The 22,907-nt window shown below is 45.3% G+C and overlaps 1 pseudogene; it reads left to right on the forward strand.

Annotated features, from left to right (window-relative positions):
- Window positions 1–467: 467 nt before the first annotated feature.
- On the forward strand, window positions 468–6,386 carry LOC132389312 (lysozyme g-like; annotated as a pseudogene).
- Window positions 6,387–22,907: the final 16,521 nt, after the last annotated feature.

Below are 22,907 nucleotides of genomic sequence, written 5' to 3' on the forward strand. Positions count from 1 at the left end.
CAATCGCCAGAGTTAAAGTTCCCCCTTTGCAACATGCATGCTTACTTGTTTGGTTGATGCCAAATTATACCAACCGAAGATGTGTTATTTATGGAAGGCGCTGAGTCATGTGGCTGTCAGCAGAGTTAGTTAACGTGCCATCTTTGTGACAAGCTACGTGAGAGGGTCACGCCAGAATTAAATCTGTTATGTGACATGAGAGAATTGGCGAAGAAGTGATGTAATCCATAAGTTCAGGGCCTTCAATTTGAAAAGGGAAAATGGGACCTTGGAGGTCAGGGTTACTGCTGAATGGAAAACGGCAAGAGAATGTAACCTCTGAGAGAGAGAGAGAGAGAGAGAGAGAGAGAGAGAGAGAGAGAGAGAGAGAGAGAGAGAGAGAGAGAGAGAGAGAGAGAGAGAGAGTACTGAAAACCGGGATCAAAACTCTGTCAGGAGTAAGTGGATCATTGCCATTATATTGTGTCATGTCATATGATGTGGGCGATGACCCAGCAATGCCAGACAAGAAGAGCAATGAGCCGTGCTCTGGCGCCTTGCCGTACCTGGCAAGATTTGTTTATTGTGGACACCTGTACCGAGGGACAGAGATAATCTTGTCTTGAATACCGTGCACAACAATCACTACATTGCACAGTGCATTGCGGAAGGAAAAGGTAAAACAATAACAGATTACAGAATAGAGTATAACTGCCACAGATAAAGTGCAGTAGAGTTAAACAATAACGAAGTTCTGATGAACCGCACGGCAACTTTGAAAGATTCAAAAGTTTTTTTTTTATTATTATCAAATCATACATCCTTATGCATAGCTGATTTCTTAAACATTTCTTAGAGAAGCAGGAGTCAGAGAAAGTACATGGAATTAATTCAAGGAAAAACATTGAGAGAGAACCCAAACCCTTCCCTACTCAAAAGGAACAGCATCCTGATCACCTAATTCCCTCCACGTCCAAACCCCCCTCCCCACCCCCGCAAACCACCGCACGAAACGACGAAACGGAGCAGGTGCATTTGCTTCATGTCCCGAACGAAAACAAAACAGACATTTAGAATACTAAATGAGCATTAACCCCGAAACTTCTTCCCCTCACACAACAAAACCAAAAAGGAACCGACGATAAAAGCACAGAATATAAATAGCATAAATCTGAGAAAGTCCAGAGTCTATAAACGCAGCTTCATCCTCTGATATCAACGACATTCATCAAAAGTGGGAGAAAAGACACAATCAAAGAGGCGTACCCGCCGTCTACAGAGACCCACACTGTGATCGGTCACTTATAGATTCCTACTCTGACAGGCAACCGGCGCTGAACTCTCGCTCGCTTATCGCATTTACCTCGATATCTCGAACCTCCTCGGCAGATTAATGGACTCGTTAAACGGCGAAACGGTGTGGAACAGAAATTCCCGCCACGCATCGGAATTTCTTCTCATTATGGTCGTCTGATTACGTACTCTTGTCACAGAATCTTCTCGGAGCTGGCAAAGCGCCGGAGCAGTCAAACCATCTCCAGGCTGTAAATGGCAGCCTTTAACTGTCCCAGGAACACGGTACAGATGGACGAAGAAACAGACATAAAATAACTTTAAAAATGTATATATGTTCGTGTCCTATTAGAGAGATGTCGACTGAGAGAGCGTTTCTTTAGCACTTTTGTCTGTTTTGGAAGAGGCTGGTTGGGTTCTAATCCAGGATCACTCCCCTCGATGTCCAGTGCCGATGCCACTACATCAGCGGCCAGATAGACAATAAGCTGCAAGATCCTATTCCACTAGAATGACGTCAAGTCCATCTGCTCATATTAGGGATATTCTTATCACGTAAAACTATGTTAGAACATATTCCTTGTCCTTATAACAGTGGCTAGAAACTATCCTTGAGCCTGCAGTGTGTGATTTCATACTTTGGCATCTTCTGTCCGATTGGACGGGAGAGAGGATGTCTGGGATGGGTAGGACCCTGGAGTGCACTGGTAGTGGAAGTGAAGACAGAGGCCACGGAGGGGAGTCTGGCTTCCGTGACGTGTTGAGCTGCGTCCAGAACCCTCGGCAGTGTCTCTTAGTCACAGGAGGATCGGTTTGCGGTACCAAGCCATGATGTGTCCAGTCAGGATGCTTTCTGCCAAGGTGGACGTGGCTGCTGAGGTGTGGACTGCCACAAGTAACTGGCTGGATAGGGGGAGGGAATCGCGATGTGGTCCCACAAGATGTCTCCATGATCATTTGGTGGAACTGGGTGATCATTCACTGGCTTTGTGTCTTCAATAGGGAAAGGACCTCTCAGACCCCGACGTGGGTCCAGGTTCTTGTGTTTGAAGGAGGAAGTGCTGTGACCGTTCCTTTCTGTTGATAACGATACCCAGCTATCCGGGTGCAGAGAAAACAGCCACCAACAGCTGTCCAACCAACTGCTTCTCGGGACATCGCAGAACCAGCCTATTCCCATGGGTCCCTCTTCACCGGACAACTCTGTTCGGGTTGCATGTGGAGTATTGCATTTAGTTTCAGTCGTCTAATAGGAGGTGACGAGGATTTGGAAAGAGCATAGACGAGGTTATAAGGAGGACCTTCGGGAGGAGAACTAGGAGTTGCACAAACTTGGATTGTTCTTGTCCGAGTGGCGGAAGCCAAGGTGAGAACTGAGAGGATCATTATTCTCACAAAAGGAAGTGTTGTCGCCGCTTTTTCAAGCTCTGGTTCGGTTCCATCCGGAATTTCAAATTAGTTTCGGACGCTCCATTATAGAAAAGAGGACAAGGCTTCGGAAAGGGTTTCGAAGAGATTTATAGGCACGAGATCTATGAGGAAGATTTGCAAAAACTCCTGTTATCCTTTCCAGAATGACAGACACCAACGGGAGATCGAGAGGCTTATAAGAGTCATAAATACAGTCGGCAACTGTAACCTTTCTCACAGCATTAAAGTACCAGATAACAGAGGACATGCCGTTGATGTGACAGCGAAAAATGTTCAAAGCAGATGTGTGGCGAAATGTTTAAAATAAAACAGAGAGTTGCGAGTGTCTGGAAATAATTTCTAGCGTGTTGGTGAAGGCAATGGTATTTATGAGATTCTGCGATAGGCAAACAAATTCACAGAGAAGGGACGGGTATAGACAACACGGAGACAACGTGATTAGTTTAATTAGGTATCACAGGCTTAACGATATCAGCCCAACATCACGGAGAAAATGATCTCTTCCTGCCCCACACGGTCTAACTGAAGAGATAATCACTGATGAGAGAAATTTATTTTCCACTCCATCGTGAATATGACGTCGTTCATTCTGAGTCTGTGACCCATGGTAATAGAATCTCATTCAAGGGAAAGATCGTCCCAGCAATCGCGCTGAATTACCTGAAAGAACCGATCAATTCTTCTCTTAATTCCAAACAGTCCCAGCTTATTCACTTTCCCCTTACACATACAGCCTACCATCTCTTGAAGCATTCAAGTCAGTGTGAGGAAAAGTCCCTTTACTCTATCCGTTGCGGGGATAACTTTCCTGAGGAACTGTAACTAGAAATGGAAAAAAAAACATTTAATGTGCATTCAGGCAGAGGGATTCCTTTAGTGAGGCATCAATGGCTTAATCAGGTCAGTCCACCGTCGCAGACACAATGTCCTCCTCCTGTCCTGCAGCTTTGTATGGTTTAACTGGAGAAGGGATCACTGACTGAGGACATTTGTTTCTCGCGCATTCCTGATTGTTCCTTCAATCTGGGACAATGACACACGGTAATATAAATCTCATTCAGGGGAGAAATCCTCCCTGCAATTGGTCTGAATGGTCTGAAAGAATCCAGTATTTCTCCTCACAATTCCAGGGAATACAGATTCACTCTCCCCACAAGCAGCAAGCGGGCCATCCCGGGACTTAGTCCTGTCAGTGTAAGCAATAGTCTCGCACCCTCTCTTTAATCGGTAGGACTTTCCCAAGGAAATGTGACAAGACCTGGAACTAATATTCAAGGATAATTCTCACCACAACTTGTAGGACACGTCCCAGTAAGACAGCTCTATACCTCTTCTGCAATACTCCTGCATCACAGCACAAGATACTGCTTTTTGTTTCCTAATTATTTGCGGTACCTGTATGTTAACTCTTAGTGACCTGTTGACAAGGACCGTGAGGTCCCTCTGAACCATTCAATCAGTCCCCAAATAAATATGGATTTTCTACATTGTTCCACTAGGAATGGATGGCCACAGATCCTCCATATTCTGTCCGTCTGCCACTTCTTCATTCCTTCACTTCTGTCTGCATCCTCACACCATGGCTGCGCCCTTCTCTCCACTAACCCAGCCATTCAGATCTGTGCAACAGAGACATGGATATAATAAAGTTGGTCCTCACATTGAAAACTCCACTGTAGACTGTGAACAGCTGGGGTCTCACACGCAATCCCTGAGTCACCTAAATGTTTGAACGTGGTCCATTTATTTCCTCTACCTGACATTGACCTGCTGACTAATTCTCACCCAGGCATAAGATCAAGAACCCCGCGTGCTTATCCAAAACTTTTTTTAAGTTCATCCAATTCCACATTCATCAATTCCCAATTTTCCATCAGTCTGTCCAATCCTGAACCCACACTGTCTCTGCCAGCCCCGTGGGTGAGGATCTGGGGACTTGGTCTGTATCTCTACCTGTTGGATACGTACAGAATTCAATGTAAATATTGACCAAGTAAATATTGACGGTTCAGTGTAAACCGTTGTGTTGGTAATCCGTGTCTCGGTCTTGGGTTCAGTGTGGGACTGAGTCTGAATTTCTCTGTAGTCTGAAAATGTGGAACTGATGAGCTGTCGGGGTATCTGTGCTCTGTAACACAGCTTGTGTGTAAGAGAGTAACGGCTGCTTTAGTTCCTCGACAGGAGGGAATATCGGAGTTGATTGAAATTTTTCCCTGCGGGTAGGAAAAGGAAACAGGGTCAGTGAGGGAGACAGTTGCCAAAATCGGCTGTTTCACCCTGTACCATTGTCAATCTGTCGGTACGACTCTCTCTTTCTTTGGCGCATGTATAACATTGCATGTGACGCTTGTCTTTCTTTCCTTCACTTTCAGCTATCCTGCGTTATTGACCATCCTATCTAAATCTCCCAATTTAGAGACAAAATTTTAATATTCTATATTTAATATTTCCTTTGCAGATCGAAGCATTTCTTCGTTTTTTTCGTTTGACCTCTAACAGATACTATAAAATGCCTGTTACATTAGCAACATCTCAAAATTTTTGAGGAACTCCGCAGAGCTTTAGGCGCGACCCAGGACACTGCAAACCAGGACGGCCTAGGGTTCAGTGGTGTTACGGTTTCTCAAAAAATGATGGAGACTGATCTGCAGAGGGCAAATCGTTGCAAGTCTTCGATATACCAAGTTGTCCATGCCCACCACATCGATCCAGCCCCCACTGGTGCTATAGCATCTCTTGAATCTCGAGTAGGCAATGCCTTGGTAAATGCCTGCGGGAACCATGGGAATGCATTTGGTCTCATGCAGGTTGATAAACGCTGGCATTCACTTCGTGGATCTTATGGCAGCAGAGAACATCTTACGCAAGGAACCGAGACATGAGGTAGGAATGTTTGGAGCCATTAAACAAAAGTTTCCAAGCTGGACCAAAGTGCTGCAGCTTAAAGATGCGCTTGCTGCTTACAACATGGGTCAGATAATGTCCATGACTACCATAATGTGGGATGCTTATACCACAGGCTGTGACGACTCTAATAATGAGAAAGTGTTAGTCGTGTCATGGGGGCTCTCTGAAACAGATCAAAGAAAATACACGTTTACATCTTTCCCACATATTTTATTTTATCTGGATGAGTGGTTCGGGGATTTGCTGTTCCTGTTGTGTCCTTCAGCTGTTCTGTCGCTGACAGGTAGTCGCATGGAAGTTGATGATTTTTAATGCAGGAATCCCGCAATCAGCGTCGAGTTTTATTAATTTCATTCATATCAGACGCGGATGATGCCGACAGAAATTATTCCAACCATTAATTGACTCTGCGATTACCTAGCTTCATTCTGTGGCTACCTTTTCATATTTTGATCATCAGAAGGGAATCCGAATTCAAATCATTTGACTTCATTTTAATGCGTAAACTCAGCCAGATCTTGACTCTCCCTTCACCCTTCCACCGCTACATGCAGCAAAACAGTGGAAATATTTCATGATCCCCAAAAACTGCCTAACTGGGTTCTGTTCAGTATTTTCTCAATTTGCGATTTCCCCTCTCTCTTTCAGAGAACCTGGTGGCGATTCTAATCCTGTCCTGGGGAAAGAGCGGTCTCTCCAAATGCGTAGCTCGCTACCTGGTGGGAATGACAGCGGCCAATCTCCTGGTCGTTATATCGCAACAGCTGCTGATGTGAACTGCTTGGATTTACTTTCCACAATCATTCTTGTTCATCACTCCTGTGTGCAGTACTGCTAGATGGTTGACCTTTGCGAGCACCGCGGCCTCTGTCTGGCTGACTGTCTCTTTCACCATCGATTGATTTGTAGCTATTTGCTGTGAGAAGCTGAAGATAAAATATTGCACCGAGAGTACCGCTGCTGTGGTTATCGGGACAGTGAATGTGCTGACGTGCTTGGAGAGTGTCCCATGGGGTTTTACCTCTGAGCCTCTTGTAATAATTGATCGTATTCCCTGGTACTGTGTTCTTACACCGAGCTACAGAAACTTTCCCTCATGGGCGGCTTTTGAGATATTTCATCGCATTTTTACCCCTTGTGTCCCATTCTTTCTGATTTTGATGCTCAATATTCTGACAGCCAGGCGAGTTCTGATGGCTAGTCGAGCACGCAGGCGGCTCCGAGGAAAAAAAAATTGAAGAGATTGACAAGGACCTGGAGATGGAGAACCGGAGCAAATCCATCGTTTTGCTCTTCAGTATAACGGGTACAACTCAGTACAACTCAGCTGCCTTCATGCCCCTATTCTGTATACCCTCTTGTGAGTAAACAGAAACAGAATGATGAACTGATTTACAAACAAAGCAGGAGAGCATCTGGTGATGCTCGAAATACAGAATAGCACGCAGAAAACCATGACGGTTTTCGGCTCGAGGAGTTAAATGTTTACTCTTTTCTATCTGCTGAGTTGCTCCAGCATTTTCTCGGTGTTGCCTTATCGTTATAAAACTAGTTACAGCCGATCCGGACGACACCACCGGCCTCAGCATCCAAGAAAACTCCATAGAACCCTAGAACACTGCAGCACAGTACAGGCCCTTCAGCTTTCCATGTTGTGCCGATCTATATAATCCTTAAAAAAAGTACTGAATCCACACAGCCCCGGAAACCACTATTTTTCCTTCATTCCTGTGCCTGTACAAGTGGCTCTTAAATACCCATAATGATTTAACCTCCACCACCGTCCGTGGCAAGTCATTCCAGGCTCTCACAACCCTCTGTGTAAAAAAAAACTTAACCTGATGTCACCCCTAAACTTCCCTCCCTTAATTTTGTACATATGTCCTCTGCTGTTTGCTGTAGGTGCAGTTGGAAACAGGTACTGACTATCCACCCTATTTATGCCTTTCATAATTCTGTCGACCTCTATCCAGTCCCCTTTCATTTTTCTATACTCCAAAGAGAGACGTACCAGCTCTGCTAACATGGCTTCATATGACTTTTTCTCCAAACCAGTCAACATCGTGGTAAATCTCCTGCACCCTATCCTTAGCTTCCCTATACTTCGTATCATGGGGTGACCAGTATTGAACACAATACTCTAAGTGTGGTCTTACCAGAGATTTGTAGAGTTTTAGCATGACTTCTCTACTCCTGAACTCAATCCCCCTGTTAATGAAGCCTAGCATCCCATACGCCTTCTTAAATACCCTATCAACCTGCGCAGCGACCCTGAGGGATGTATGGATTTGAACCCCAAGGTCCCTTTGTTCATCCACACTCTTAAGTAACTGACCATTAATCCTGTGCTCAGTCTTCTGGTTTGTCCTTCCAAAACGTATCACCTCACACTTATCCAGATTGAACGCCATCCGCCATTTTTCAGCCCAACTCTGCAGCCTGTCTATATCCTCTTGTAACCTTCGACAACCTGCAGCTCCATTCACAACTCGTACAATCTTCGTATCATCCGCAAACTTACTCATCCATCCTTCTGCGTCTACATCCAGGTCTCTGATAAAAATCACAAATACCACGGGTCCCTGGACAGATCCCTGTGGCAGTCCACTAGTCACCGACCTCCAGGCAGAATACCTCCCTTCCACAACTATCCTCTGCGTTCTTCCTTCAAGCTTTTTTTTTCCAAACAACCAAGGTTCTACTGATCCCATGTCTAATGACTAACTGGATTAGATTCTCCTGAGGGACCTTATTAAATGCCTTATTCAGTGGCATGTAGACCACATCCACTGCCCTGCACTCATCAATTTATTTTGTTACCTATTCAGAAAACTCAATCAGGCTCATGAAACACGATCTTCCCTTCATAAAACCATGCTGACTATTCATGAGTAGATTGTACTTCTCCAAATGCTCGTAGATCCTATCCTTAAGAATCCTTTCCAGTAATTTGCTGACCACCAACGTAATACTCACTGGTTTATAGTTCCCAGGTTTCTCCCTATTACTTTCTTTTTTCTCCAGTCCTCCGACACTTCCCCTGTAGCCAAAGAGGAATCAAAGATCATAGTTAAAACTCCAGCAATCTCTTCTCTCTATTCCCCCAACAACCTGGGGTTGTTGTGTCATATCCGGACCTGGGAATTTAACAATCTTAATGTTTAAGACGATTCAGCACATTTTTTCCCTTAATCTCCACATTGTCCCGCACACAGGCCCGCTGTATTTCGACTTCACCCTGATTAAGATCATTTTCACTTGTGAATACTGAAGCGAAGCGTTCATTTAGAACCTCCCCAGCCTCCTCCGCCTCCAGGCACATGTTGCCCTTTTATCTTTTAGCAGTCCCACCTTCGTTCTCGTCACCCTCCTGTTCTTCACATATGCATAGAAAGCCTTGATCCTTGTCCTTAATCCTACATGCCAAGGCTGTCATATGGGAGTGTTGCATCGGGACTCAACTGCAGGACACAGGCACTGTAGTCTGGGAAACAAGACGAGACGGAACCAAAGGACGGGACGGGATGCAGTCTAGTCAAGGGAAGTCGGGCTCGGACGAAGAATTGGGACCGAGAAGCCTGGGATGGAATAGAAGCCCGATACTGGACAAGGAACAAGAACGCAGAATCTGGGTCTTGCCTCGGGCTCGGATCCCCAAACCCAGGCGAGGACATGAAGATTCTTGGCTAGAGACTGGGGGCTGGGGTTCAGGTTTGGCTAGAGTCTTGTCTAGACACTAGAGGCTTGGAGTCTTGAAGCTTGGCTAGATGCGTGGTGTCTTGAGACTTGGCTAGAGGCTGGAGATCCTGAGGCTGCAGGCTTGATTCGAGGCTTGCGGCTGGAGCTTGAATAATTCGGAGGCTGGAGCTAGGAGGCAGACTAGGAACGGTAAACCAACATGGAGCCGGGACTTAACCGTCGACAAGCCGGGACTCCTCTTTAGCTAGATGCTGACATGAGACGGGACAATACGCAGACATAGAGCCGGGACTTATCCGCCGACAAACCGGGACTCATCTTTATCTCTACACCAAGATGGGGCAGGACCGTCCGTCGGGTAACAGCAGAACGGCCGGACTTATCCGACGGAGGCAAAGACAAGACAAGATAGATTCCCCCCGCAGGGCAATCGAAGAACTGCCTGACTTACCCCACAAAGGCGAGTATAAGGCTAGACAGATCCCCCCTCAGGGCAATGGCAGAACGGCCTAACTTACCCCAAGGGGCGAGGACAGAAGAAGTCAAACACGAAAGAACGATAGACAGTTCCATCTATGCATCGGGGTAGCTCCGAGTAGCCGTTACGGCCGGCAGCCTTAGCTGGCTATGGAAGCAACCGGATCACTACCAAGCTAGGAGTGGCTGATGGCCACCTGGACCGATAAACAGCCGAATCCATACTGCAATGGCAGCTCCGACTACTACCAGCAGGGCTCCCCGTAGCCATGTTTCTCCTACGCAGCCCCAAGGATGCCAAGAGTCCGTTCCAGCCTTCCACCAGCCATCTGTGCCATGGGAATCTTGAGAAGACGACCCCAGGGGCACACTCAGTACCAGGGCCTCTTATATTCCCAGTTCCACTATGAGCCTCAGATGTTTCTGGTTAAGTCCAAGCGAAGCAAGTGACCGCCGGAGAACCCAGATTCCGGAGTCTGTGGACCAGAACACGGACTGCGGACTGGACCATAACAAAAGCCTTATCATGCCCCCTTCGAGCTCTCCTAAGTCCTTTCTTCAGCACCTTCCTGGCTACCCTATATTTCTCATGAGCCCCTCCTACTTCCTGCTTCTTATATCTAACATATGCTTTTTTTTCGTCCTGACGAGCTGCCTCACGTAAAGATCCCTTTATCATCTCACCTTCTCCCGGCTTAAATTGAATCTTGAGGCAAACCTATCACTCCTTCTTCCCGATTCTGACAAAACTGTCGGATATGGAGTATACTTTCGTCCGCATCACCATTCCTGGTCCCATCATTACCCGTCATTTCCTTTACGCTCGTTTTCTCCTCTGTCTTTACCTGTGGCTTTCCCTATTGTTTTCCGGTTTGAGATAACTTCCAGTAACAGAAATTTATCCCTCAGTGAAAGAGTTGGGGGGAGGGGATCTGGAGTTGGTTTGGTGGAAGAGCAGATGTTGTGAACACAAGAACAAAAGACACAGGTGAGGCGAAATGGGAACTGACATGGTCTAATCCTAGACAAAGTGCAGGAGAATGTTTTTAGCTCAGGCAGCAGGACTGGATAGAGAGTGAGAAAATAAAAAGATCCAATTCAGCTGCAGTGTCTCTTCCCAAAAAGTCCGTAGTTTACTCTTTTACACAGATGCTGTTTGGCCTGCAGAGCTCCTCCAGCATTTTGGATTTGCAGATCCTGCAGATTTTCTCTTCTTTCTGATTGGTCTACACCTGGACAGTTTCAACGAGATATTCGGCTATGCCAACACAGAACTGACCCTGGACAAGGAACAAGCGAATAATGGTTGAAAGGGACATTGATATAGAAACAGACACTTAATAATTAATGGAACAAAGGCGCCAGGTGAGGCAAGACTCCAGGCGAGGCGTGGCAAAGCAAGGCTCCAGACAGGAAGGTTAAAGGGAGGGATACAGACGGGGACTTTGGACTGGAACAATCCAGCAGCCAGAGGCTGTATCCTGATCTAATTATGAAGCCAGCCCGAAAGAGAATCAGCTGCCTGGTCAAAAACTGGGGAAACACGGAAAAACTGGAATATAATATGGACCAGACTGCGAGTTTCACGAATCGGACCATGACAAAATATTATCTCTGTTTCTCCCTTCGCATGCTCCTAGGAGCCTTCTCAAGATAATAAAAGTTCCATCCACTTCAATCTAATCTGGGCAGAACAACGATGTTGTGTCAATAGTCTCTGTTAATCCAACATCTGCATTCGTAAATTCCAGCTTCAACGAAAAGTAACCACCGTCGGGGTAGTCATCAGTCCTGAGCCCTGGAACATCAAGGGCACTCACTGGAGTCAATGGCAAGTGCGTCGGACGCCGGTTGTAAATGGATCTGTAAAGCAAATTAACTTCAGATTCTGTGTCAGTTATGGCTCCAGCATCAACACCATCAATCCACGAGATACATCAGAGCTTGTTCCCAGTAACCTTTAGGAATAATTTTTTTCGCACTCCCGCTTAAAATGTCTATCTTCCCGTCAATTGCTACAGAAAACACTGGTCACTGTAATGTTCTAAAGACCCTGCTCAGTAGCAGCCCTTGCCTCGGTACATTGCACCAGTGGGTCGGGCATCCTATCGGCCCTTGGTGCTTGCTGGCAGCTCCAACCGATATCATCCCAATTACATCGGTTGTCAGATGCTTCATGACGACCTGCAGAAAGCACCCCATGTGACGTAATGTGCGCTTCAATAACAGAAGTTTCTACGAGAACTTTGCTCTGATGTTGGAGGCCTTCTGCTCCTCCATCTTGTTATCCTGCTCTCCAACATCTCTGAGTAATTTATTTTAAAGTCGGAAGAGGCCGCATCTTTCCGGTCATTCGAATACTTAGAGCAATCACGTCATGTGACATCCCGCTCTTCATAATTTGCTCCATCCTCAATTTATCAAAAACAGAGGAATGCACACTTTGTAGTTCAAACAGTGAAGCAGCTTCGCCAATTTGAAAATGTAGGCAGGCAATTTAGCTCCTTCTTACTAAAATATGTGCCTAAAATTTACCCTAAGATCGGCTGCGCTTTCAGCATTGCCAATAGCCTCTTCCAGAGCATGCAGGTAACTCGCTGATGAAGCAATAAATGTTCTGCCTTTAGGAAACTCGCTATATCAGCAGCTATATCAAGCTCTCTACCAAACTCAGTTTTCTCACATTATTCATCCAGTAACTGAGAAGTCTGCTCAGCCCAAGCCTCACATTCTTCATCCCCATCGGATGTGGGCTTGATGCCTCCGAACATTCCAAGCCTGCAATAACTTTGGCTCCCCGAAGAAATACCTCTGCATTTATCAGCCAGATTTGTAATAGCCAACCCGAGTTCAGAATTTAAATCAACTGCTGAATGAATCATTTTACAGATTAACAGCAGACTGATTTTTCGCTTCACTCCGCAGAAACGGATGTAACTTGTCTTTAAAGGCTTTGGCTTCAGTTACAGGAAACTCGACTTCAAATTCAGCACTCTCTCCTTTACTCCCCTCTTCCCCGAAGGTATGGACGGCCCATACATGGACGGTACCGCCTCTCCAGATACTCCAATGGGAACAGGCAGATCCTCTCCAGTCAGGTCATTGTCAATTTGGATAAAAGCATATTTACCCGCCATTAAGTCAAACTACCGTCCCCATGGTCGTAACGTTCACTAATATTTACGGTAGTTAAAACCCTTAGGCAATTAATTAATCAGGTCTTTTCCTCACTGACTCCTTCGTTCTGGCTCGCCCAGTTATGGCTTTTCCTGTTTATCCGGAATGTGAATTTCATGCTCAGCTTCCTGTCGAGCAAGCTCTTTGTGGTCAGGGAGGAAATGTTGTGGCCGTTCAATTCGGCTGATCACTGTATCCACCTGTCCGTGTGCAGACCAAACATCCTCCATCACTCTCCCACCTACTGCTTCTCGTGACATCGCAGACCCAGCCCACTCCCGTTGGTTTGTCCTCGTCAAGAGAACTCTGGTTTTCAATAGAGCTCCTGTCAGGTTGCCTGTGGAATATTGCATTTAGTTTCAGTCGCTCCATTATAGGAAGGATGACGAAGATTTGGAAAGGGGATAGAATAGGTTATCGGGTGGACCTTTAAGAGAAGACCTACAGGGTCTCAAGTTGCTGAAATTGCACAAAGTGAAACAGCTCTTTCCGGATGGCAGAAGCAAAGGCAATAAATAGGACGATCAGTCTTGTTAAAAGTGAAGTGATGTTGCCGCTTTATCGGTCTCTGGTTTGGTGCCATCTGGAGTTTAAAACTGGTTTCGGTCGCCTCATTATAAGAAACAGGCCGAGGCTTTGGAAAGGGTTCAGAAGAGGTTTATAAAGGGAGCAGATTTAAAAGGAGCATTTGCACGAACTTCGTTTATTCTTTCCAGATTGGCAGACACCAAAGGGAGATAGATAAGCATAAATACATTAAGCAAGTATAACTTTTCTCAATGAATTTAAGCATCGGGTAACAGAGGGCATGCGGCTCAGGTGAGATAAGAAAATGTTCAGTGGAGATGTGTGGGGAAATGTTTAAAACAAAACAAAGCAGAAAGTTGCGGGTGTCTAGAATGCATTCCTAGCGTGGTGGGGAAGGCGGTGGTAATCATAAGATTCTGAGATAGGCAATCAAATGCACAGAGAAGGGTCGGATATACAGAACATGCAGGCAGGGTGATCAGTTTAATCAGGCATCACCGGCTGAACCATATCGGCCCAACATCACAGCCTAAATTGTCTCTTCCAGTACCGAATTCTCTAATCCCTGATGAGGGAAATTTATTTTCCATCCCATCGTGAATATAATTTCATTCATTCTCAGTTTTTGACCCATGGTAAAAGAATTTTCATTCAAGGAAAACATCCTCACAGCAGTTGGTCGAATTACCTGACAGAATCCATCAATTCTCCTCACAATTCCGGAGAATACAAGCCCAGCTCATGCACTCTCCCCTCACACAGACAGCCTGCCGTCGCTGCAGCCGTCAGGTCAGTGTGAGGAATAGTCCCTTCACTCTCTCTGTCGCAGGGATAACTTTCCTGAGGAACTGTGCCCGGACCTGGAAATAATATGTGACGTGCATTCAGGCCGAGGGATTAGTTTAATGAGGCATCACTGGCTGACTTACGTCAGCCCAACATGACGGACGAAATGTCCTCCTCCTGTCCTGCACGTTTGTATGTTTTAACTGAAGAGGGAATCACTCTTGCTGAATATCCGCTCCTTCATTCTGGGACTGTGACACATGGCAATATAATGATCATTCAGGGGAAAGATCCTCCCTGCAACTGGGCTGAATGATCTGAAAGAATCCAGCAATTCTGCTCGCAATTCCAGCGAATACAGACTCACTCTCCCCGCACACAGCAAGTTCCCCTGAACTATACTGTCAGTGTGCTGAATAGTTTCGGCACCAACTCTTCAATAGTGACAACTTTCATTAGGAAGTGTGACAAGACCTGGATCTAACATTCAGGGTGCATTCTTATCACAACTGCAGGACACCTCCTAGTAAGATATTTCTATAACTCTTATCAATCCTCCTGTATCACAACATAAAAATAAATACTGTTTGGCTCTATAATTATTTGCGTACATGTAAATATTGATTTTCTCGGTTTACTTCCATCTGGAAATGAATGGCCTCACATAACCCTATAAACTGTCCGTCTGTCACATCTTCACTCCTTCACTTTTGTCTGCATCCCCAAACCCTCACTGCGCCCCTCACTACTAACCCTGCCATTCAGCTCTGAACAATAGCAGACATGGATATAATATAGTTCGTCCTCACGGCCAAATCTCCTCAGTAGACTCTGAACAGCTGCGGTTTCAGCCACAAGCCCCGAGGTACCTAAATGTTTGAACATGTTCCATTTATTTCATTTGTCTGACATTAACCTGCTGACTAATTCTGACGTATTATCCAGAACCACGCGCGCTTATCCGAAACGTTCTTAAGTTCTTCCAATACCACATTCTTTATTTCCTAATTTTCCATCTGTTCGTCCAGTCTTGAGCTCACACTGACACTGCTAACCCCGTGGGTGTGGATATGGAGATTGGGTCTGTGTCTCTACTGTAGGACAGTGGTGCCGCGGTCAATGGAAATGTTAACCATCTGTGTTTCAGTGTAGCCGTTGTATTGGTAATCTGTGTCTGGGTCTTGAGTTCAGTGTGGGATTGAATCTGAATTTCTCTGCTGTCTGAAACTGGCACTAATGAGCTGTCGGTGTCTCTGTGCTGTGTAACACACCTTGCGTGTCAAAGAGGAGCGATTGCTCTGGAGCCTCCACAGGAGGGAAAATTGGAGTTGATTGAAGTTTTCCCTGTTGGTAGGAGAAGGAAGGTCGGTCAGTGAGGGAGAGGTATATGCCAGACGGTTGTGTGAAGCGGTCGTTTCAGCGTGTGCCACTGTCAATCTGTCGGTCTGACCCTCTGTCTTTTTCACACAGTTATAATATTGCATATGATGCTTGTCTTTCTTTCATTCTCTTTCATCCACCCTACGTCGATGCTTCTCCCAATTTAGACTCCTATGTTTAATATTTATTATTGAATATTCCCTTTGCATTTCTTCCTTTGAATTCTGGCAGGTCTGAGATGCTCTTAAGATCCAATTACATCAGCAAAATTTCAAGATTCTTTTCGCAGCACTTTGTGTGTGTCGGCTTCCCCTGAGGATTTCCTGCATCTGCAAATTTTGTCATCTTTAGTACATCAGCATCGCGGTCATCCGAACACGAACATTCCGCGTGTGTGTGCGTGCGTCCAGGATGATGTTGAAAATGGAACTCCGTAGGGAGAGAAGTTTGGGTTCGGACGTGTGGTTGAACTCTGTTCACAAGTGGTTAATTAGCGGAGAAAAAAATGAAATCTGTAAATGTGACTGCTTCGGGTGTTTATCAATGGAGCTCCGGCATTCTTCTCACTAGGTGAGGAACCGCGGAGGAAATGCCGAGGAATTTAGAAGTGCTTGTCTTCTGTCGGCCCAATATGTACATCAGAGACGATGAATGGTGTTGAATTACCATGATTGATCAAGTGACTGTAGTCAGTCAGCGGCATAACAGTGTCTCTAGAGACTGATCTTTTCTATAAATTAAGGGCGTTTTGATTGCATTATCTCAGATTCTCCGATGGAGCTGTGAATTCAGGAGCAACACAATCACGGAAATGGGTTATCCAGTCCTTTTGCGGATAGGAGAAGTTTACTATCCTTTTATTTCAGCCTTTGGAATTCTCGGTAAGCTGCGGTATCAGCTGCCGTTGGTGGGAATTGAAATTAATGCCCATATAGTGATTGTTTCTGTCGCTGGTTTCCACAGCCGCATGTCCAGTCCTAGTATTCGGCATTCTAGGAATGGAATCAAAGCAGCGACTGTGGATTCTGATATCTGATTCTAAAAATAAACCGCTGTAAGAATTCAGCGAATCCACCAACATCGGAAGACCTCAGTGATATCTTCCAGCGGTTTGTGTTCAATAATGTGATGCTCGGGTCTCTGTGCTATTGGTCTCGAAGCAGGTACACTGCATTTGCAAATACTGTATTTATACTGCAGCGGAGATGATGCTAATTGATTGTCTGCATTGGTATATGAGCGATTGTGTGAGGTACGTGTCGTGATCAAACAATCGATTAGTGGTAACGATTCAGCAAATTTGAGGAGCTCCCTGTTGCAGCCGGAAGATTGAGGATTTTCGGTAAAAGTGAGTGGTGTGACAGAAAGTGAAGCAGTTGCTGGACAACACAATGACGTCGTTGCTGATCAATTAACAAAACCGACGTTTTGATTCATAACTACCAAAACTGTGAAATGCATTATATTATCCATATAACTATAAATACTGCAAAACGTATTATAATATATCCACATCTGACACCGCTACAGACATCTGACTGTGTCACCGTGCCTGCTACTGGATGCTGCATTATGCTCCCGGCTTCCCTGTGATGGAGTCAGTCGGGGGCGTCAAGTATATCTGAGAGGCTGTATCAGACTCGGCTGTGACTGCTGCCTCAGTCAAAGTTCTGCTGTAAAGTCGGCGAGGTGGCAAATGCTGGAATAGGAAACAAACACGGGAAATACTGGAAATCCAAAGCCTCAGGCAGCTTGTATAGAAAGAGTAAGAGAAAGTCGTGACATGGGGGCTATCTGAAAACAGCTCAGAAAATACACGTTAACTGCTTTCCCACATCATATTCTATTTTGTCTGGATGAGTGGTTCCGGGAATTCCTGTTTCTGTGTGTCCTTCAGCTGTTCTGTCGCTGACAGGGAGTCACATGGAAGTTGATGATTGTGTAATGCAAGAATCCCGCCATCGGCGTCCGAAATTGATTCATTTCATTCATATCAGACGCGGATGAAGCCGATAAAAATGTTTCAAATAGTACTGACTCTGAGGGTACCTAGTTTTGTATGCCCGCTGCCTCTTCATATTTTTTGGCCATCAGAAAGGAATCCGAATTTAACTCATTTGACTTTATTTTAATGTGTAAACTCAGCCAGCTCTTGTCCCTCTCTTCACCCTTCTACCGCTGAATGCAACAATAAATTGGGAATATTACATGATCCCCGAAAACTGCGACAAGGGGTTTTACTCAGTATTTTCTTAATTTACTATTTCCCCTCTCTCTTCAGCGAACTTGGTGGCGATTGTGATCCTGTCCCGGGACAAGTGCGGTCTCTCCAAATGTGTAACTCTATACCTGGTGGGAATGGCAGCGGCCGATCTCCTGGTCGTTATCTCGCATCCGCTCCTGACGTGGACTGCTTGGCTTTATTTTCCCCGATCATTCCTGTTCATCACTCCTGTGTGCAGTATCGCTAGATGGCTAATTTCTGCGAGCACTACTGCCTCTGCCTGGCTGACTGTCGCTTTCACCGTCGATCGATTTCTGGCTATTTGCTGTGAGAAGCTGAAGACAAAGTATTGCACCGAGAGAACGGCGGCTGTGGTTATCGGGACAGTGAGTGTGCTGGCCTGTTTGGAGTGTGTTCCCTGGGGCTTTGTATACGAGCCTGTGATAATAATTGATGGTATCCCCTGGTATTGTGTTCTTACACCGAGCTACAGAAACTCTCCCTCATGGGTGGTATTTGAGATGTTTCACCGCATTTTTACCCCTTGTGTCCCATTCTTTCTGATTTTGTTTTTCAATATTCTGACTGTTAGGCGGATTCTAGTGGCCAGTCGTGCCCGCAGGAGGATCCGGGGACAAACGAGTGGACAGAATGACAAGGACCCGGAGATAGAGAACCGACGCAAATCCATCGTTTTGCTCTTCAGCATAACGGGTAGTTTCATACTGTTGTGGGGCACACGTTTGGTATTTTTCATCTATCAACGGATTTCAAAGAGTTTTGTTTATTATTCTGTCATGAATCCCGTTTACATTATAGATGAGACATCCGGAATGCTGAAGATCCTCAGTTCCTGCACTAACACGTGTATTTACGCCCTGACTCAGAGCAAATTCCGAGAGGATCTCAAGAATGTGCTGAAATACCCAATGAGTCGGATTTTGAAACTCATTAAAACATAGAAATAAATGATGTGCTGTAGTACAATTCAGCTGCCTTCACGCTCCTATTCTGTGCTCCCGCTTGTAATAAACAGAAGCATTGAGATGAACGGAGTTTCAAACAAAGCAGGAGAAAATCTGTCGATGCTGGAAAGACAGAACAACACATACAAAATCATGAAGGTTGTCGGCCCGAATAGTTGAATGTTTACTCTTTTCCAAAGTTGCCATCCATCTGCTGAATTTCTCCAGCATTTTGTTTGTGTTGCCTTACAGTTATACAGCAGATATGTACAGTCGATCGCAACGGCACCCCTGGACTCAGCATCCCAGTAAAAATCCCCTTTGCATCTCACCCTCGTCCCGCTTAAGTTGTGCCTTGAGGCGAACCTGTCAACCCTTTTTCCCGATTCTGACAAAACAGCTTGATATGGAGTATACTTTCGTCGGCATTATCCACTCCTGCTCCCATCATTACCCGTCCTTTACTTCACGGTGAAGTACTCCTCTGTCCTCCTCTTTACTCCTCTGTCACTACCTGTAGCTTTTCCTTGTGTTTTCCGATTTGAACTAACATCCAGTAACAGAATGCTAGCTTTCAAAGGGAAGGTGGAGGAGCGGCGTTGGGTGGACGAGGCGATGCTTTGAACCCAAGAACAGAAGACACAGCGATGCGAAATGGGAACTGATATGAACTAATCCGACACAAAGTGCTGGCGAAAGTCTTCAGCTCAGGCAGCAGAATTGGAGAGAGAGTAAAATAAATCCAATTTTGATGAAAGGTCTCTGCCCTAAACGTCCACAGTTTACACTTGTCCACAGATGCTGCCTGGCCTGCAGAGATTCTCCAGCACTTTGGAATTCTAGAGTCTGCAGATTGTGTCTTGCTTCTGACTGGTCTAATCGTAGTCAGTGTCAACTAGACATTCAACTATGCCAAAACAGAGCTGACCTTGGACAAAGATCAAGCAAGGAATCGTTGAAAAGGACGGATTGATAGAAACAGAAACTTGATAATTAATGGAACAAAGTTTCAGCTAATTTGGAACTGACGCAACTGGGAAATTGGAGGCTCCCTCTAAACAAACACGATCGGGGATAATTTATTTATACAATTAGTAAGATGTTGGGATGAGCGGCAGTTTGTATTCAGATATTACATTCTCCAGAGAAAGCTGAATTGAGGTATCATTCTGAGTCCTTCAGTGGTCGGTCCATGATCCATGGCTGGTCCATGTTTATTAATTTTAATCGTGAGCGGGTAATAGCGAAGTACAAACTCTAACTTAAGCCTTGTTAAGACGGGTAATAAGTAGTGAGGATAATCCTGGGAATTGTAAAACAGTGACTACTGCCATCAATGGAGGCTAAAAGTTTGAAGGGGATTCTTCACGATAGGTTTGACAAATAATTGGAGAAGCATAATCACAGGCAGTCAACTGGCTTTGTGAGGGGAAGGTCATACCTTACGCACCTGAATGACTTTTTGAGAGAGTGACAAAACAAATTAGGGGGATGGATGATCTATGTATGGAATTCAGTGAGGCGTTTGACAAGAGCCCCCACAATAGCTCGATCCAGAACGTCGGGAGGCATGGTGAGTAATGGGCTGGCAGTTGATGGGGTGTTTCAAAAAGATCCGTTCTGTAACCCTGCTTTCTCTGATATTTGTAAATGACTTGAGAGAAGAAGTGGACTCGCAGTTTGGGGCTCCATGTAGCACAGCGGTTGGAATCAGACGATTCCAGCTTGGAGCAATGGTAATCGGAGTTCATTCCGGTGTTTTTTTTCTGGAAGGAATTTGTACATCCTGTCCCTGATGTTCATGGGTATTCTCACAATGTAAACGAAAAATAAGGAAAACAACTTAGCGATTAGGCCGGGGTGAAATTGAGTTTACCGGGCGCCGTGGCTCATTATTCTTCGCTTCATCTCTAAATGAATCAATGTCATCTATGCACTGTTGTGGAAAGCGTAGCATTTCATCAGAATAAAAAGTTCATACACAATAAAGTTTTAAACTGAATTACAGAGTACATATGATAGATTTGATCGCAGTGTGGAGGAACAGGAGATTCGTGCTATGCAAGCCTATAGATCCCCCAACATTTCCAAATAAGTTAATTTAGTGTTTCCGAAGGCTCATGGCTTAAGAACTAGCAACTCCGGATTAGAGATCTGACGGGGGAAGAGATGCTACAGAAGTACCGGTAAATGTGTGGCTAACGATTTGTGCGGGAGGTCAACGTATACACACATTATTGGTCTCTCTTCCAGCATTTGCTGCGACTGGTGTAAGGAGCACGGGTTTTACACAGGTACTGAAATAGATTTAATATTCTAATTGGGGAGTTTGATGCAGCTGCCCTGGCGTTAACATGTGGTATGCGCATGCCTGCTGTTGGGGGGGGGGGGGCGATGGAGTAGTAACTAGAAACACAGGTAAGCAAGTAGCATTGAATAAAAGGCAGAGACGAGGTCAAGGAATGCCAATCTGAAGGCCAGAATGGACCCAGTTAATTATCCCGGTGGCTCCGAGGCCGAGGTCCGTTTATGTCACAAAAGGTGTGTAACACTTAAGGCAGACGTTCTTCGAACCTGGTTTAATACGTAACGTAGTGAGCCAGCTATTACAGAGCAGAGCAGAGCAGAGAATTTCAAAGCAGAGCAGTTCAGAGCGGAAAATGCCTCTCCCGACAATAATTGATCTAACGCCCCCTAAAATCCGTTTGCAGATCGGCCTACATACCCAGATCTGGTTGTGACCCAAATTCGTGTGCACCCTCATATTGAAAATGCCCTCTAAAATGCGGACATCACTAAAATCCACGTGCACCCGCAAATCTGCGCATGTTCCCATATGCACATTAAATTACCCGGACGAAGATTCACTCCAAACACAAAATGGCGACCTGGACATTAAATTACCCTAACGCATCCCAAGGTCCGACTCAGCCAGATCCGTCTGAGCCATCATTTACACCCACAAAAACTTTTCAACTCCCATATTCGTCGACACACACTGAAATCTGCTCAATCCCCAAATAGATCCGCAGCCCCGTATTGGAGCACGCACCCCTAAATCAGCGCACGTGTGCAAATACGTGTGCAAACCCAATTTCGAGAACTCATCTGAATCCGTGCACATCCCCGGATTCATGCCCTCCCCAGGAACGTTTGCACTCCCGTTTTCGCCGACATAATCTAAATATGCGTAATCCCCATTCAGTGCGCACCACAAACCTGCTGAAAATCCCACATGCACATCAGATTTTCCCAGAGAAAGAATCACTTCAAACAGTTGAGAAAATGGCTTCCTCGTCATTAATAATCTGCATGTGTTCAAACCTTGATCCGCCAAACACAGCCAAATCTATTCGTAATCCACATATATGTGCACGCCCATCTTTGAAAACACATCCCTGTGTTTTCTGCAAGTCTGCAAGTCAGTGAGCTCTCCAAACGCGCTGACACACCACATCGCATTTTTTCCAGAGCAAGAATCATTTCAAAGCGTTCAGCAAATGGCTGTTTCGACATTAAAATTCCCAGGTACCCCCGAATACGATTTGAACTGTAGATCGGTCGAGAGTCGCAACAATAAGTACATGTGAAACCCCATAATCGACAAGGCACGGCTAAATATGCGCACATTGTAACATACGTGTGGACCCTAAATTCGAGAGCAGAACCGTATATCAGCCATATCCCCGGATTCATGTGCATTCCCAAAACTGTGTGAAACCCATATCCGTGAAGACAGCTCTGTCTGCACAGTCCCCAAAACAGTGTGAACCACAAACCCACTGGCATCTCTACATGCATATTAGATTAGGCCAGAACAACGATCATTTCAACCACTTCACAAAATGGCAGCCTTTTGATTAAAAATCCACATCACAACTAGAATATATTCGTCTGCAAATCCTAATCCGCCAGCACACCCAAAACGCATCCCCAAGTCTGTGCAACTCACATAATCAGTCCGTGCCCAAAGACGCTGACATTCCACATACAAAATAGATTATTCCAGAGCAGGAATGATTTCAAACAGTTCAGAAAATGTCCGTTTGGGCATTTAAAAT

Source organism: Hypanus sabinus, unplaced genomic scaffold (assembly GCF_030144855.1).
Source record: "Hypanus sabinus isolate sHypSab1 unplaced genomic scaffold, sHypSab1.hap1 scaffold_53, whole genome shotgun sequence".
Classification (NCBI taxonomy): Eukaryota; Metazoa; Chordata; class Chondrichthyes; order Myliobatiformes; family Dasyatidae; genus Hypanus; species Hypanus sabinus.